At 44.8% G+C, this 5,664-nt stretch overlaps 1 protein-coding gene across 3 annotated transcripts in view; it reads left to right on the forward strand.

Annotated features, from left to right (window-relative positions):
* SHTN1 (shootin 1) overlaps positions 1-5,664 on the forward strand; it is a 57,671-nt gene that overhangs the window by 50,477 nt on the left and 1,530 nt on the right. The gene's annotated exons all lie outside the window — the stretch shown is intronic.

A 5,664-nucleotide genomic window follows, 5' to 3' on the forward strand; every position in this document is an offset into this window, starting at 1 on the left:
GTTGGAAGCAGGGCTGGTTGGAAGCAGGCATCAGAGGGAAGTTCCTTTGGCTGACATGTCAGGGCTCAGCTCTGTAATTAGCCCGTTTGCTGGGCTCCCCTGGGGACATCTGTACCAGCAGTTTAGTTTGGATCAGCAGAGCACTTCTGAAGCAAATCTGCCTATTGTCCCTGTTTGCTGTGCTTTGATTTGTATCCTGGAGTGTTCTTAGTGCAAAAACTGGATTCCTGGATTCATTGGGTGAGTGAAACTAAACCAGGAGATGTGATCCAGCCTTTAATGGGTGGCCCAGGGACCCTGTGAGAGCTGGTTCAGTGAAAGTACTCCCCCAAACCATGTATTCTGAGGACATTGCTCTGAAGCACAGGGTTTTCCCTCTACAGGTTGTACCACATTCCCTGAAGTAGCCTGTGTTAAATAAACAAGCAGTACACTGCCTGGACCAGATACCCTGAATTACAAGGGCATACAAAAAATATATTGTGGCTCCTCTTCTCCTTGTTCATACCTGAGGTTAAAGGATGCAGTCCTCTCATCATTTGCAATTCCTTGAAATCTCACAAAGGTATGACTTGTTTCAGCTGCTTGCAGCAGCCAAGCAAACCTTTCACAGCCCAGTAGAGGACTGCACATCTCATAATTACCAGGTGTCTCTTGCAGTGCAGGGTTTATTCTTTTTTCTTCACCTAGATTTTAATGTACAGCTTCCTATAGGAAACCGTAGGAATAGTTGTGCATGAAATGCTTCTGTTTGCTACACTATCCATTTATTAAGGCTTGTGATCTGAGGGAGGAGGTGATACTTGCAGACATTTACACCTGAACAGCCCTGTATTCATCATACTTTATTCATGTTGAGTAGCAGTGGAGCACACCCCATCTCATGGGGGAAGAAGGTCACACCCTTGAAAAAGACCCCTGAAAATATATCTATGATCAGTATGTAGGCAGCATGTTCTGTGATTCTGTAACCTAACTCAGGAGAAAGATTGGAGTTTAGAACTCTAGGTGAGGTGTTATTTCAGTGCAGGAGATTGTTAGAAGGGTGTGAAACCATTAAGCAGGTGATTTGGAATGCATAAAATTTTGCTGAGGTGGTGCTTAGGGGGGAGACATCAGTGATGTGTGTCCTGGAGAGAAACTGAGGCCTTACTGAGTGTGAAGGTAACTTCCTCTGCAAATCTCTTCCCAGTGTTTAACCCAGCATGAGTGTAATTCTGTGCCACCTGCTTAGCAGAGAATGGGTGACAATCTGTTCCCTTGGGAGCAGAGTTCCCGTGACCCCCTGCAGTGCTTAGGCACAGAAGGGAAAGGTGTGTCTGGCTCTGCGTTTTTTGGGTGTTTGGTGGGGGTTTTTTTAGCACTTTGTAAACATTGTGTTTCTGGGCAGCAGAGTTCTCTGCTAACAGAGTGAACTATAGAGAGGGTTGGTCTTAATCTGATGATTTTATACAATTAAAGGATTTGTCCTCCTTCTCCTGGCTGTAATCTTAGTACCCCCAAATCATCTACCAGCTCTGCAGGGAGCAGCTCAGCCTCAGCCTCACAGAACTGCAAAGGTTTTCAGTGCAGCTTGAACATGGACAAATTAGTTTGACCAACAAATGAACAAAACAATGGGGTGTTCTGGAAGTTTGAGGATGTTCTCAGTTTTAACTGTTTTAAAAGTTATTGTCACACATTTTTCTTAGCGTGTACTCTGTGTTCCCTCTCAGTGCAGGTAGAAGCTCTCCAGGATTCTTCATTTAAATGAATTTGCCAATCCTTTTGAGCATTTTCAAAAAAACCCGCCTAAAAACGGGAACAGTCTCCATACTAAAGGAAGTCTGCAGTGCTGTTCTGCTGGCTGCTGTGTTGGCCACCTTTCTACTGGATTTAGCAAGGGCATTCTGAAATGGAGAAGGTTTCTTGCACTTTTTTCATAGATATCTGGTGTTACAGATAGCACTGGTATCAGAGAAGGGAACAATGGACTAAATCACTGGTGTCACTGTTTGTATTCCTCATAATTTCCTTTTGACAAATACTGGTAGTAGTGGGATGGAATTTTTTGTTCGTTGAAGACTTCCAAAACTTGGGATTGGTGTATTTTTTGCTACTGCTCAGAATTAGTCTTTCATGTTGTCTTTTTTATTCCCCTGTCTTCTTAAGAATTCTAAAATATTTAATAAACACATCTGCAGCCCATGGGGGGGAGCATCGGGGTGCAGAGACCCCCCTGCAGCCCATGGAGGCTCCCACACTGGAGCAGGTGGATGCAGGAAGGAGGCTGTGACCCCGTGGGAGGCCCAGGCTGGAGCAGGGTCCTGGCAGGGACCTGCAGCCCGTGGAGAGGGAAGCCCAGGATGGAGCAGGGTCCTACAGCCCATATAGAGGGAAGCTCAGGCTGGAGCAGGTTTTTCCCAGGCAGGACTCGTGGCCCCTGTGGGGGACCCACACCCGTACAGCTCATTCCTGAAGGACTGACCCCATGGAGGAGTGACCCACGGGACAGCAGGGTGGGAGGAGCTGCTGCCCGAGGGATGGACTCACACCAGAGGTCCATCAAGGACTGTCTCCTGTGGGAGGGACCCCACGGGAGCAGGGGAAGGACTCCAACTCCTCTCCCTGAGCAGTGACAGAAACAACAACTGCCCGTGACCCCCATTCCTGTCCCCCTGCACTGCTGGGGGGGAGGAGGGAGAACATGGAAGGAAGGAGGGGTGGAGGAAGGTGTTTTTAGATTATTTTATTTCTCACTCTTTGGCTCTTATCCTGTTAGTAATAAATATAAGTACTGTCCCCACTTTGAGTCTCTTTTGCCCATGAAGGTGATCAGTCACTGAGCTCTCCCAGCTCTTATCTCTACTCATGAACCCTTAGCTGTTTTTTTTTCTCTCTCCTCTGTCCAGTTGCAGAGGGGGAGTGAGAGAGCAGCTTTAGTGGGTACCTGGTATCTGGCCAGGGTCAACCCACTACACACAGGCAGTGCTCAGTACTGCATGGGACTTTGCATATCCCATACAATTAATCTAAAGTGTATTTATCATCTAAATCTGAATTACCCAGTACAGATTTTAGTCATAAAAATATATGCAGACCTATGAACAACTGTGTGTGAATGAGTACAAATAGAACTAGGTTCTCAATTTCTAGCTTAAATATATAGTTGGGCAAATAAAAAGAATACTGATAACAGCATTAACAGTTTTAATGAGGGAAGAGCTTTGCATAGAACTAAATGCAAATACCTTGGCTAGACAAATTTGTAATTGTTGAGAATTGTGGCAAACTGTCTGCTTTTCCCAGCTTTATTCATAGCAGTAAAACTGTTTTTTGAAAGGGAGCACCAAAATTATGTTCATTCTTGCACTGAAATGTTCTGCTCTTGACAAACTGTTGAAAGTGAGCTATGAATACCTGATAAATAAGGTTAATAATTTTTAACAGTGCCTCAGCTGTAAGAGCAGCACTGTCAGGCTGGTGCTGCACCACTGTAAAGGATTTGAAGAAGGGAGTACTAGTACAAGGAAGTCAGATAGTAATTCTTATTTTTATGCTTGAAACGCTGATTTAATCACAAGTTTCCTCCATTAAACTACTTTATATCGACATCTTTCATTTTTCTGTCCTTTGAAGGTGGTAAATATGATTGCCATTTTATCCATTTTTGTTATAAATGAAACAGACTTCAGAGCATTTGGCTGTGCATCAGTTGTTGGAATGCTGCCATACACTAATGCAGACTCCCCACTGTGAGCCCAGTGAAGAATTATACTTTGATTCACCAGATTGTATTAAATAGTCCAGCTGTTGGGTTTGAAAGATAGTTACCTCCAAAGTGAAATAAAAATGAACTTGGCATTTATGGCTTGACCATTTTTATAGTGTTGGGCAATCAGCTTTTCAAAAGTAGCACTTTTTAAAATAACCCTTTTCTGGTTACACTGCTTTAAAAAGTTTAATTTGCTGTAACATTCAAAATACCCCACCTTGTATTTTTCTGAATGATTGGCAACTTCTGCATAAAGTAAGCATTATTTTCTTTATGAAGTCACTAGCTTCTGATGATAATCAAATGAGTCTGAAACTGTATCTATTAGTGCCAATTTCTGCATTAATTAACTTATACCAAAGTTCTGATGTTAGAGACAATTCATGTAATTAAAGCTTGAACGTGGAATTTCATTTGCTGTATCCAGCGCTGCAGCAGCAAGCTGAGTAAATTCTTTCTGAAATGGAAAGTGCAGCAGCTGTTGTTTCTATGATTATTTATTTGTTTTTAACCTGTTCATTTTTCTCTCCCTGTCAGGTGGGAACCAGTCGGTTCCCCACCCCATGCTCTAATTGTTGAGTGGGGTGACCTCTTTTCTTCTTTGTCATTTTCTCCAGGACAAAGACTGTCACAATAAAGGGCAGTTCATAGCAGATGGATCCAGTAGCTGAATTTCTTTTTCTGGCCTCCAGTCGATTCTGCTTTTTCCTTTCTAGGGTGTTATCTTACCAGAAAAAGGGGGAAGAATAGAGGCTCTTGAGTAGCCAGTGCAGTTGTGTGCAGCAGCTCCACAGTCAGGCTTCCCAGGGAGTGGAGCTGCACACCCAGCAGTGTGTGTGAAGGATTTCAGCCCTGCCCAGTGTGTTGCTCGTGGCTGTGTCAGTGTGGGTGCCTGCAGTGGGTCCATTCCAATGTGCCCACGTGTGTGGCTGCCTTCCCCGAGCCTGCCCGGCTCCGTGACCTCGGGCACATGGGCTGGCAGGCCCTGGAAGGCTCAGTGGAGGAGGTCCAAGCTGTCTGCCCTCCCAGCAGGGTTAGGATGGCATTAGGAAACACCCCAATCTGCCACTTGTTCGGGTCGAGCGTTCCCAGTGTTTGCCATGTTCTCTGCTGGTGCATTCCAGCTAATCTGAGGATTTGCCTGCATGTTTTCAACACTGGTACGACGCTTTTGAATATAGATAAGTGCTTTTAGTGTTTATAGCATGATGCCAGCCTGGACAAATAACCCAGGTGTCTCTGCCCTTTCCTTCCTCCCTGCTCAGAGGGCTCTTTATCCACATGGATCCCTGCCCCCAGGCAGTCGGGGTGTAACCCCAGCTCCTCAAAAGTTCAGCAAACCCAGCAGATGAATTTCCAGAAATCACTTGCTCCCAGTGAGACCAGTGGCAGTCACAGGGAACACCTGGTTACACTTCCCAGTGCAGCACAGGGACAGCCCTGGGCAGGTGGCTCTGGGATCGAGGTGTGGAGGAACCATGTGCTCCTTCCAGGCTGCAGGACTGTCAGCACACACTCTGCAGGAGCTGGTGGCATTTTCTCCAAGTGCAGCTGCTCTTTTGGACATGTGGGAACCTAAAACCACCTCTGAGATGAGCAGAGAGAAAATAAATTCTTATGGCTGTCTTTAAAGCAATACTTTCATAGTCTAAGGATTTTTTCACTGCCTTGTGAGTTCATTTTTCATCTTCCATGCCCAGCTTAACAAATGATTCATGGGGGGTAAAGTGACTTGCATTTTTTGCACTACTATCTGTACATAACAGCTGCTAAATCTGTAAATCTATTTACTAGCTTGGTAGCCCTGTCCTGGTCATATATGCTATTAATAGAAATGCTTTTCTTTATAGTCTTCCTTCTGAATATGTGAACTGTCATCTGTATTAATATGTTTATTCTTTTTCCTTTAG

Source organism: Neopelma chrysocephalum, unplaced genomic scaffold (assembly GCF_003984885.1).
Source record: "Neopelma chrysocephalum unplaced genomic scaffold, ASM398488v2 Primary Assembly neopelma1_347, whole genome shotgun sequence".
Lineage (NCBI taxonomy): Eukaryota > Metazoa > Chordata > Aves > Passeriformes > Pipridae > Neopelma > Neopelma chrysocephalum.